We start from the raw sequence: 13420 nt of genomic DNA, 5'->3' as shown, positions 1-13420 counted from the left end.
TCGACGAAACACAGAAATAGCATCGGAACTAAATAGAAAACGCACTTTGCCTACTTAAGTACAAGAAGACTGACTCTTCCTACTCTCTATGTTTGAACCATTCCTATGACACTAGTTATAGATTCCCATGCTTCACCTCAGATTCACTGTATCCCTCTGACCTTCTTATTGACGATGAATCACAGAAATTGCAAGCGGAATTAAATAGAAAAGGCACAATGCCGACTTAAGTACAAGAAGCCGGACTCTTCTTACTGTCTATGTTTTAAACCATTCGAGTGACACTAGTTATAGATTCCGATGCTTCATTTCAGGTTTACTGTATCCCTTGGACCTTCTTAAAGACGATGAAACACAGCCAGTGCATCGGAATTTAGTACAAAAGTCACAATGCCAAATTAAGTACAAGAAGACTGACTCTTCCTACTGACTATGTTTTGAACCATTCCTGTGACACTAGTTATAGATTCTGATGCTTCATTTCAGGTTTACTGTATAGCTTCGACCTTCTTAATGACGATGAAACACAGACAGTGCATCGGAATTAAATACAAAAGTCACAATGCCAACTTAAGTACAAGAAGACTGACTCTTCCTACTGACTATGTTTTCAACCATTCCTGTGACATTAGTTATGGATTCCGAAGCTTCACTTCTGGGTTACTGTATCCCGTGGACGTTCTTATTGACGATGAAACACAGAAATTGCATCGGAATTAAATACAAAAGACACAATGCCGACTTAAGTACAAGAAGACTGACTCTTCTTACTGTCTATGTTTTGAACCATTCGAGTGACACTAGTTATAGATTCCGATGCTTCATTTCAGGTTTACTGTATCCCTTGGACCTTCTTAATGACGATGAAACACAGCCAGTGCATCGGAATTTAGTACAAAAGTCACAATGCCAACTTAAGTACAAGAAGACTGACACTTCTTACTGACTATACTTTGAACCATTCCTGTGACTCTAGTTGTAGATTCCGATGCTTCACTTCAGGTTTACTGTATCCCTAGGACCTTTTATTGACGATGAACCATAGAAATTGCATCGGAACTAAATACAAAAGGCACAATGCCGACTTAAGTATAAGAAGACTGACTCTTCCTACTGTCTATGTTTTGAACCATTCCTGTGACATTAGTTATGGATTCCGAAGCTTCACTTCTGGGTTACTGTATCCCGTGGACCTTCTTATTGACGATGAAACACAGAAATTGCATCGGAATTAAATACAAAAGACACAATGCCGACTTAAGTACAAGAAGACTGACTCTTCTTACTGACTGCTTTGAACCGTTCCTGTGACGCTAGTCTTAAATTCCCATGCTTCACTTCAGGTTTACTGTATCCCTCTGACTTTCTTTTTGACGATGAAACACAGAAATTGCATCTTAATTAAATAGAAAACGCACAATGCCGACTTAGGTACAAGAAGACTGACTCTTCTTACTGACCATATCTTGATCCATTCCTGTGACACTAGTTATTGATTCCGATGCTTCACTTCAGGTTTACTGTATCCCTTGGACCTTCTTGTTGACGATGAAACACAGAAATTGCATCGGAATTCAATACAAAAGGTACAATGCCTACTTAAGTACAAGAAGACTGACACTTCTTACGGACTATGCTTTGAACCATTCCTGTGACACTAGTTGTAGATTCCGATGCTTCACTTCAGGTTTACTGTATCCCTAGGACCTTCTAATTGACGATGAACCACAGAAAATGCATCGGAACTAAATCCAAAAGGCACAATGCCGTCTTAAGTATAAGAAGACTGACTCTTCCTACTGTCTATGTTTTGAACCATTCCTGTGACATTAGTTATGGATTCCGAAGCTTCACTTCAGGGTTACTGTATCCTTTGGACCTTCTTATTGGCGACGAAACACGGAAATTGCATCCGAATTAAATAGAAAAGGCACAATGCCGTCTTAAGTACGAGCAGACTGACTCTTCTTAGTGTCTATGTTTTGAACCATTCCTGTGACGCTGGTTACAGATTCCGATGCTCCACTTCAGGTTTACTGTATCTCTTGGACCGTCTTATTGACGATGAAACACAGAAATTGCATCGAAATTAATTACAAAAGGCAGAATGCCGACTTAAGTACAAGGAGACTGACTCTTCTTACAGACTGTTTTGAACCATTCCAGTAACATACGTTATAGATTCCGATGCTTCACTTCAGATTTACTGTATCCCTCTGACCTTCTTATTTACGATGAAACACATAAATTGCATCGGAATTAAATACAAAAGGCACAATGCCGACTTAAGGATAAGAAGACTGACTCTTCTTACTGACTATGTTTTGAACCATTCCTGTGCCACTAGTTATAGATTCCGATGCTTCACTTCATGTTCACTGTATTCCTCTGACCCTCTCATTGACGATGAAACACAGAAATTGCATCGGAATTAAATAGAAAAGGCACAATGCCGACTTAAGTACAAGAGGACTGACTCTTCTTACTGACTATGCTTTGAATCATTCCTGTTACACTAGTTATGGAATCCGATGCTTCACTTCAAGTTTACTGTATCCCTCTGACCTTCGTATTGACGATGAAACACAGAAATTGCATTGGAAATAAATACAAAATGCACAATACCGACTTAAGTACATGTATACTGAATCTTCCTACTGTTTATGTTTGGAACCATTCCTGTGACACTAGTTATAAATTCCGATGCTTCATTTCAGGTTTACTGTATCCCTTGGACGTTCTTAATGACGATGAAACACAGATAGTGCATCGGCATTAAAGACAAAAGGCCCAATGCCGACTTAAGTACAAGAAGACTGACACTTCCTACTGTCTTTGATTTGAGCCATTGCTGTGACACTAGTTATGGATTCCGATGCTTCACTTCAGGTTTACTGTATCCCTCTGACCCTCTTATGGACGATGAAACACAGTAATTGTATCGGAATTAAATGGAAAAGGCACAATGCCGACTTAAGTACAAGAAGACTGACTCTTCTTAATGTCTATGTTTTGAACCATTCCTGTGACACTAGTTATAGATTCCAATGCTCCACTTCAGGTTTACTGTATCACTTGGACATTCTTATTGAGGATGAAACACAGAAATTGCATCGAAATTAAATACAAAAGGCACAATGCCGACATAAGTACAAGAAGACTGACTCTTCTTACTGACTATGATTTGAACCATCGCTGTGACACTAGTTATAATTTCCGATGCTTCATTTCAGGTTTACTGTATCCCTTCGACTTTCTTAATGACGATGAAACACAGATAGTGCATCGGAATTAAATACAAAAGGCACAATCCCAACTTAAGTACAAGAAGACTGACTCTTCCTACTGTCTATGTTTTGAACCATTCCTGTGACACTAGTTATAGATTCCGATGCTTCACTTCAGGTTTACTTTACCCCTTGGACCTTCTGATTGACGATGAAATACAGAAATTGCATCGGAATTAAACACAAAAGGTACAATGCCTACTTAAGTACAAGAAGACTGGGTCTTCTTACTGACTATATCTTGATCCATTCCTGTTACAGTAGTTATTGATTCCTATGCTTCACTTCAGGTTTACTTTACCCCTTGGACCTTCTGATTGACGATGAAACACAGAAATTGCATCGGAATTAAATACAAAAGGTACAATGCCTACTTAAGTACAAGAAGACTGAGTCTTCTTACTGACTATGCTTTGAACCATTCCTGTGACACTATTTCAGATTCCGATGCTTCACTTCAGGTTTACTGTATCCTTAGGACCTTCTTATTGGCGACGAAACACAGAAATTGCATCGCAATTAAATAGAAAAGGCACAATGCCTACTTAAGTACAAGAAGACAGACTCTTCTTACTGTCTATGTTTTAAACCATTCCTATGATACTAGTTATAGATTCCGATGCTTCACCTCAGGTTCACTGTCTCCCTCTAACCCTCTCATTGACGATGAAGCACAGAAATTGCATCGGAATTAAATAGAAAAGGCACAATGCCGACTTCAGTACAAGCAGACTGACTCTTCTTAGTGTCTATGTTATGAACCATTCCTGTGACGCTAGTTACAGATTCCGATGCTTCACTTCAGGTTTACAGTATCCCTTGGACCTTCTTATTGACGATGAAACACAGAAATTGCATTGGAATTAAATACAATAGGCACAATGCCGACATAAGTACAAGAAGACTGACTCATCTTACTGACTGCATTGAACCGTTCCTGTGACACTAGTTATAGATTCCGATGCTTCACTTCAGGTTTACTGTATCCTTAGGACCTTCTTATTGACGACGAAACACAGAAATTGCATCGGAATTAAATACAAAAGGCACAATGCCGACTTAAGGACAAGTAGACTGACTCTTCTTACTGACTATGTTTTGAACCATTCCGGTGACACTAGTTATAGATTCCGTTGCACCACTTCATGTTCACTCTATCCCTCTGACCCTCTTATTGACGGTGAAACACAGAAATTGCATCAGAATTAAAAAGAAAAGGCACAATGCCGACTGAAGTACAAGAAGACTGACTCTTCTTACTGTTTATGTTGTAGACCATTCCTGTGACACTAGTTATGGATTCCGATGCTTCACGTCAGGCTTACTGTATCACTCTGACCTTCTTTTAGACGATGAAACACAGAAATTGCATTGGAACTAAATACAAAAGGCACAATGCCGACTTAAGTATAAGAAGACTGAATCTTCCTACTGTCTATGTTTTGACCCACTCCTGTGACATTAGTTATGGATTCCGATGCTTCACTTCAGGGTTACTGTATCCTTTGGACCTTCTTATTGGCGACGAAACACAGAAATTGCATCGGAATTAAATACAAAAGGCACAATGCCGACTTAAGAACAAGAAGAATGACTCTTCTTACTGACTATGGTTCTGAACCATTCCGGTGACACTAGTTATAGATTCCGTTGCATCACTTCATGTTCACTGTATCCCTCTGACCCTCTTAATGACGGTGAAACACAGGAATTGCATCGGAATTAAATAGAAAAGGCACAATGCCGACTTAAGTACAAGAAGACTGACTCTTCTTAATGTCTGTGTTTGAACCATTCCAGTGACACTAGTTATAGTTTCCGATGCTCCACTTCAGGTTTACTGTATCTCTTGGACCTTCTTATTGACGATGAAAAACAGAAATTTCACCGAAATGAAATACAAAAGGCACAATGCCGACTTAAGTACAAGAAGACTGACTCTTCTTACTGACTATGTTTTGACCATTCGTGTGAGATTAGTTATAGATTCCGATGCTTCACTTCAGGTTAACTGTATCCCTCTGACCTTCTTATTGACGATGAAACACAGAAATTGAATCGGAAATGAATACAACAGGCACAATACCGACTAAAGTACATGTAGACTGAATCTTCCTACTGTCTATGTTTTGAACCATTCCTGTAACACTAGTTATAGATTCCGATGCTTCATTTCAGGTTTACTGTATCCCTTGGACCTTCTTAATGACGATGAAACACAGATAGTGCATCGGATTTAAATACAAAAGGCACAATGCCAACTTAAGTACAAGAAGAATGACTCTTCTTACTGACTATGTTTTGAACCATTCCTGTGACACCAGTTATAGATTGCGATGCTTCACTTCAGGTTTAATGTATCTCTTGGACCGTCGTATTGATGATGAAACACAGAAATTTCATCGGAATTAAATACAAAAGGCACAATGCCGACTTACGTACAAGAAGACTGACTATTCTTACTGACTATGTTTTGAACCATTCCTGTGACACTAGTTATGAATTCCGATGCTTCACTTCAGGTTTACTGTATCCCATGGACCTTCTCATATACGATGAAACACAGAAATTGCATCGGAATTAGATACAAAAGGCACAATGCCGACTTAAGTACAACAAGACTGACTCTTCTTACTGACTGCATCTTGATCTATACCTGTGACACTAGTTACAGATTCCGATGCTTCACTTCAGGTTTACAGTATCCCTTGGACCTTCTTATTGACGATGAAACACAGATATTGCATCGGAATTAAATACAAAAGAAACAATGCCGACTTAAGTACAAGAAGGCTGACTCTTCTTACTGTCTATGTTTTGAACCGTTCCTGTGACACTAGTTATAGTGTCCGATGCTTCACTCCAGGTTTACTGTATCCCTTGGACCTTCTTATTGACGATGAAACACAGAAATTGCATCGGAATTAAATAGAAAAGGCACAATGCCGACTTAAGTACAAGAAGACTGACTCTTCCTACTGTCTATGTTTTGAACCATTCCTGTGACACTTGTTATAGATTCCGATGCTTCACCTCAGGTTCACTGTATCTTTCTGACCATCTTATTGACGATGAAACACAGAAATTGCATCGGAATTAAATACAAAAGGCACAATGCCGTCTTATGTACAAGCAGACTGACTCTTCTTAACGTCTATGTTTTGAACCATTCCTGTGACACTAGTTAAAGATTCCGATGCTTTACTTCAGGTTTACTGTATCCCTTGGACCTTCTTAATGACGATGAAACACAGAGATTGCATCGAAAATAAATACAAAAGGCACAATGCCGACTTAAGTACAACAAGACTGATTCTTCTCACTGGATATGTTTTGAACCATTCCTGTAACACTAGTTATAGATTCCGATACTTCACTTCAGGCTTACTGTATCCCTCTGACCTTCTTATTGACGATGAAACACAGAAATTGCATCGGAATTAAATACAAAAGGCACAATACCGACTTAAGTACATGTAGACTGAATCTTCCTACTGTCTATGTTTTGAACCATTCCTGTGACACTAGTTATAGATTCCGATGCTTCATTTCAGGATTACTGCATCCCTCGGACCTTCTTAATGACGATGAAACACAGATAGTGCATCGGAATTAAATACAAAAGGTACAATGCCAACTTAAGTAGAAGAAGACTGACTCTTCCTACGGTCTATGTTTTGAACCATTCCTGTGACACTAGTTATAGTTTCCGATGCTTCACCTCAGGTTCACTCTATCCCTTGGACCTTCTTATTGACGATGAAACACAGAAATTGCAACGGAGTTAAATACAAAAGGCACAATGCCGACTTAAGTACAAGAAGACTGACTCTTCTTACTGACTGTTTTGAACCATTCCTGTGACACTAGTTATAGATTACGATGCTTCACTTCAGGTTTACTGTATCCCTCTGACCTTCTTATTAACGATGAAACACAGATATTGCATCGGAATTAAATACAAAAGGCACAATGCCGACTTAAGTACAAGAAGACTGACTCTTCTTACTGACTATGTTTTGAACCATTCCTGTGTCACTAGTTATAGATTCCGATGCTTCACTTCTGGTTTACTGTATCCCTTGGACCTTCGTATTGATGATGAAACACAGAAATTGCATGGGAATTAAATACAAAAGGCGCAATGCCCAATGAAGTACAATAAAGACTGACTCTTCTTACTGACTATGTTTTGAACCATTCCTGTGATACTAGTTATGGATTCCGATGCTTCACTTCAGGTTTACTGTATCCCTTGGACCTTCGTATTGACGATGAAAAACTGAAATTGCATCGGTATTAAATACAAAAGGCACAGTGCCGACCTAAGTACGAGAAGACTGACTCCTCTTACTGACTATACCTTGATTCATTCCTGTGACACTAGTTATTGATTCCGATGCTTCACTTCAGGTTTACTGTATCCCTTGGACCTTATTATTGACGATGAGACACAGAAATTGCATCGGAATTAAATACAAAAGGCACAATGCCGACTAAAGGACAGGAAGACTGGATCTTCTTACTGCCTATGATTTGAACCATTCCTGTGACACTAGTTATGGATTCCGATGCTTCACTTCATGTTTACTGTATCCCTCTGACCTTCCCAATGACGATGAAACACAGAAATTGCATCTGAATTAAATACAAAAGGCACAATGCCGACTTAAGTGCAAGAAGACTGACTCTTCTTACTGTCTGTGTTTTGAACCATTCCTGTGACACTAGATATAGATTCCGATGCTTCACACAAGGTTTACTGTATCCCTTAGACCTTCTTATTGACGATGAAACACCGAAATTGCAACAGAATTAAATAGAAAAGGCACAATGCCGACTTAGGTACAAGACGACTGTCTCTTCTTACTGTCTATGTTTTGAACCATTTTCTGTGACACTAGTTATGGATTCCGATGCTTCACTTCAGGTTTACTGTATCCCTTGGACCTTCTTATTGACGATGAAACACAGAAATTGCATCGGAATGAAATACAAAAGGCACAATGCCGACTTAAGTACAAGAACACTGACTCTTCTTACTGACTATATATTGATCCATTCCTGTGACACTAGTTATAGATTCGGATGCTTTACTTCAGGTTTACTTTATACCTTGGACCATCTTATTGACGACGAAACACAGAAATTGCATCGGAATTAAATACAAAAGGCACAATGCCGACTTACGTACAAGAAGACTGACTCTTCTTACTGACTATGATTTGAACCATTCCTGTGACACTAGTTGTAGATCCCGATGCTTCACTTCAGGTTTACTGTATCCCTTGGACCTTCTTATTGACGATGAAACACAGAAATTGCATCGGAATTAAATACAAAAGGCACAATGCCGACTTAAGAACAAGTAGACTGACTCTTCTTACTGACTATGTTCTGAACCATTCCGGTGACACTAGTTATAGATTCCGTTGCATCACTTCATGTTCACTGTATCCCTCTGACCCTCTTATTGACGGTGAAACACAGAAATTGCATCGGAATTAAATAGAAAAGGCACAATGCCGAGTTAAGTACAAGAAGACTGACTCTTCTTACTGTCTGTGTTTGAACCATTCCAGTGACACTAGTTATAGTTTCCGATGCTCCACTTCAGGTTAACTGTATCCCTCTGACCTTCTTATTGACGATGAAACATAGAAATTGCATCGGAAATAAATACAACAGGCGCAATACCGACTTAAGTACATGTAGACTGAATCTTCCTACTGTCTATGTTTTGAACCATTCCTGTAACACTAGTTATAGATTCCGACGCTTCATTTCAGGTTTACTGTATCCCTTGGACCTTCTTAATGACGATGAAACACAGATAGTGCCTCGGATTTAAATACAAAAGGCACAATGTCAACTTAAGTACAAGAAGAATGACTCTTCTTACTGACTATGTTTTGAACCATTCCTGTGACACTAGTTGTAGATTGCGATGCTTCACTTCTGGTTTAATGTATCTCTTGGACCGTCGTATTGATGATGAAACACAGAAATTTCATCGGAATTAAATACAAAAGGCACAATGCCGACTTACGTACAAGAAGACTGACTCTTCTTACTGACTATGTTTTGAATAATTCCTGTGACACTAGTTATGGATTCCGATGCTTCACTTCAGGTTTACTGTGTCCCATGGACCTTCTCATTGACGATGAAACACAGAAATTGCATCGGAATTAGATACAAAAGGCACAATGCCGACTTAAGTACAACAAGACTGACTCTTCTTACTGACTACATCTTGATCTATACGTGTGACACTAGTCTCAGATTCCGATGCTTCACTTCAGGTTTACTGTATCCCTTGGACCTTCTTATTGACGATGAAACACAGATATTGCATCAGAATTAAATACAAAAGAAACAATGCCGACTTAAGTACAAGAAGGCTGACTCTTCTTACTGTCTATGTTTTGAACCGTTCCTGTGACACTAGTTATAGCGTCCGATGCTTCACTCCAGGTTTACTGTATCCCTTGGACCTTCTTATTGACGATGAAACACAGAAATTGCATCGGAATTAAATACAAAAGGCACAATGCCGTCTTAAGTACAAGCAGACTGACTCTTCTTAATGTGTATGTTTTGAACCATTCCTGTGACACTAGTTAAAGATTCCGATGCTTCACTTCAGGTTTACTGTATCCCTTGGACCTTCTTATTGACGATGAAACACAGAAGTTGCATCGAAAATAAATACAAAAGGCACAATGCCGACTTAAGTACAACAAGACTGACTCTTCTCACTGGATATGTTTTGAACCATTCCTGTAACACTAGTTATAGATTCCGATGCTTCACTTCAGGCTTACTGTATCCCTCTGACCTTCTTATTGACGATGAAGCACAGAAATTGCTTCGGAATTAAATACAAAAGGCACAATGCCGACTTAAGAAGACTTACCCTTCTTACTGACTATGATTTGAACCATTCCTGTGACACTAGTTTTGGATTCCGATGCTTCACTTCAGGTTTACTGTATTCCTTGGACCTTCTTATTGGCGATGAAACACAGAAATTGCATCGGAATTAAATACAAAGGGCACAATGTCGACTTAAGTACAAGAAGAATGACTCTTCTTACTGTCTATATCTTGATCCATTCCTGTGACACTAGTTATAGATTCCGATGCTTCACTTCGGGATTACTGTATCCCTTGGACCTTCTTATTGACGATGAAACACAGGAATTGCATCGGAATTAAATACAAAAGCCACAATGCCGACTTAAGTACAAGAAGACTGACTCGTCTTGCTGACTATGATTTGAACCATTCCTGTGACACTAGTTGTAGATTCCGATGCTTCACTTCAGGTTTATTGTATCCCTCTGACCTTCTTATTAACGATGAAACACAGATATTGCATCGGAATTAAATACAAAAGGCACAATGCCAACTTAAGTACAAGCAGACTGACTCTTCTTACTGACTATGTTTTGATCCATTCCTGTGACACTAGTTATAGATTCCGATGCTTCACCTCAGGTTCACTGTATCCCTCTGACCTTCTTATTGACGATGAAACACAGAAATTGCATCGGAATTGAATAGAAAAATCACAAAGCCGTCTTAAGTACAAGCAGACTGACTCTTCTTAGTGTCTATGTTTTGAACCATTCCTGTGACACTAGTTAAAGATTCCGATGCTTCACTTCAGGTTTGCTGTATCCCTTGGACCTTCTTATTGACGATGAAACACAGAAATTGCATCGAAAATAAATACAAAAGGCACAATGCCGAACTAAGTACAACAAGACTGACTCTTCTTACTGGATATGTTTTGAACCATTCCTGTGACACTAGTTATAGATTCCGATGCTACACTTCAGGTTTAGTGTATCCCTCTGACCTTCTTATTGACGATGAAACACAGAAATTGCATCGGAAATAAATACAAAAGGCACAATACCGACTTAAGTACATGTAGACTGAATCTTCCTACTGTCTATGTTTTGAACCAATCCTTTGACACTAGTTATAGATTCCGATGCTTCATTTCAGGATTACTGCATCCCTCGGACCTTCTTAATGACGATGAAAGACAGATAGTGCATCGGAATTAAATACAAAATGTACAATGCCAACTTAAGTAGAAGAAGACTGACTCTTCCTACTGTCTATGTTTTGAACCATTCCTGTGACACTAGTTATAGTTTCTGATGCTTCACCTCAGGTTCACTCTATCCCTTGGACCTCCTTATTGACGATGAAACACAGAAATTGCAACGGAGTTAAATACAAAAGGCACAATGCCGACTTAAGTACAAGAAGACTGACTCTTCTTACTGACTATTTTGAACCATTCCTGTGACACTAGTTATAGATTCCGATGCTTCACTTCTGGTTTACTGTATCCCTTGGACCTTCGTATTGACGATGAAACACAGAAATTGCATGGGAATTAAATACAAAAGGCACAATGCCCAATGAAGTACAAGAAGACTGACTCTTCTTACTGACTATGTTTTGAACCATTTCTGTGATACTAGTTATGGATTCCGATGCTTCACTTCAGGTTTACTGTATCCCTTGGACCTTCGTATTGACGTTGAAACACTAAAATTGAATCGGTATTAAATAGAAAAGGCACAGTGCCGAACTAAGTACGAGAGGACTGACTCCTCTTACTGACTATATCTTGATTCATTCCTGTGACACTAGTTATAGATTCCGATGCTTCACTTCAGGTTTACTGTATCCCTTGGACCTTACTATTGACGATGAGACACAGAAATTGCATCGGAATTAAATACAAAAGGCACAATGCCGACTAAAGGACAAGAAGACTGGATCTTCTTACTGCCTATGTTTTGAACCATTCCTGTGACACTAGTTATAGATTCCGATGCTTCACTTCATGTTTACTGTATCCCTCTGACCTTCTCATTGACGATGAAACACAGAAATTGCATCTGAATTAAATACAAAAGGCACAATGCCGACTTAAGTGCAAGAAGACTGACTCTTCTTACTGTCTGTGTTTTGAACCATTCCTGTGACACTAGTTATAGATTCCGATGCTTCACACAAGGTTTACTGTATCCCTTGGACCTTATTATTGACGATGAAACACCGAAATTGCATCGGAATTAAATAGAAAAGGCACAATCCCGACTTAGGTACAAGACGACTGTCTCTTCTTACTGTCTATGTTTTGAACCATTTTCTGTGACACTAGTTATGGATTCCGATGCTTCACTTCAGGTTTACTGTATCCCTTGGACCTTCTTATTGACGATGAAACACAGAAATTGCATCGGAATGAAATACAAAAGGCACAATGCCGACTTATGTACAAGAACACTGACTCTTCTTACTGACTATATATTGATCCATTCCTGTGACACTAGTTATAGATTCGGATGCTTCACTTCAGGTTTACTGTATACCTTGGACCTTCTTATTGACGACGAAACACAGAAATTGCATCGGAATTAAATACAAAAGGCACAATGCCGACTTACGTACAAGAAGACTGACTCTTCTAACTGACTATGATTTGAACAATTCCTGTGACACTAGTTGTAGATCCCGATGCTTCACTTCAGGTTTACTGTATCCCTCTGACGTTCTTATTAACCCTGCTGTTCTGTTCACTTTTACTTGACATATATACTGTTCGGGTCAATATGACCCGACATATCAAAATGCTTTAGAAACATAAATTTTGGTACAGTTTTAGCTATCGACATTGTTGTTCTATTCCAGTACCTTGTTAGTAATAATAATAATAATAATAATAATAATAATAATGGTAATAATAATAATAATAACAATGCATACAACTTTATTGAGGGATATTTTTCATTTAAATATGCACATAAATTTGAAACAACAGACAGTTTCCATTACAGGCATTCAACTTAGAAAGCACTACAGTTTTTCCATACTTCTATTCTTATTGTTGACAGTTTAGACGTAAGTATTGACATTTTCTAACAACAGACAGTTGTCATTACAGATATTCATCTTAGAGCACACTACAGTACAGAACACACTACAGTTTTTTTATTACATTCCAACATAGAAAGCACTACAACTTTAGAATCCTCTCTTCTTACTGATTGTAGTTTAGGCACAAGTATTCACATAAATTTGAAACAACAGAATTTTCA

This window comes from Schistocerca serialis, chromosome 2, assembly GCF_023864345.2.
Source record: "Schistocerca serialis cubense isolate TAMUIC-IGC-003099 chromosome 2, iqSchSeri2.2, whole genome shotgun sequence".
Classification (NCBI taxonomy): domain Eukaryota; kingdom Metazoa; phylum Arthropoda; class Insecta; order Orthoptera; family Acrididae; genus Schistocerca; species Schistocerca serialis.
The sequence above is the reverse complement of the archived record's forward strand: the minus strand, read 5'-3'. Positions refer to the sequence as shown.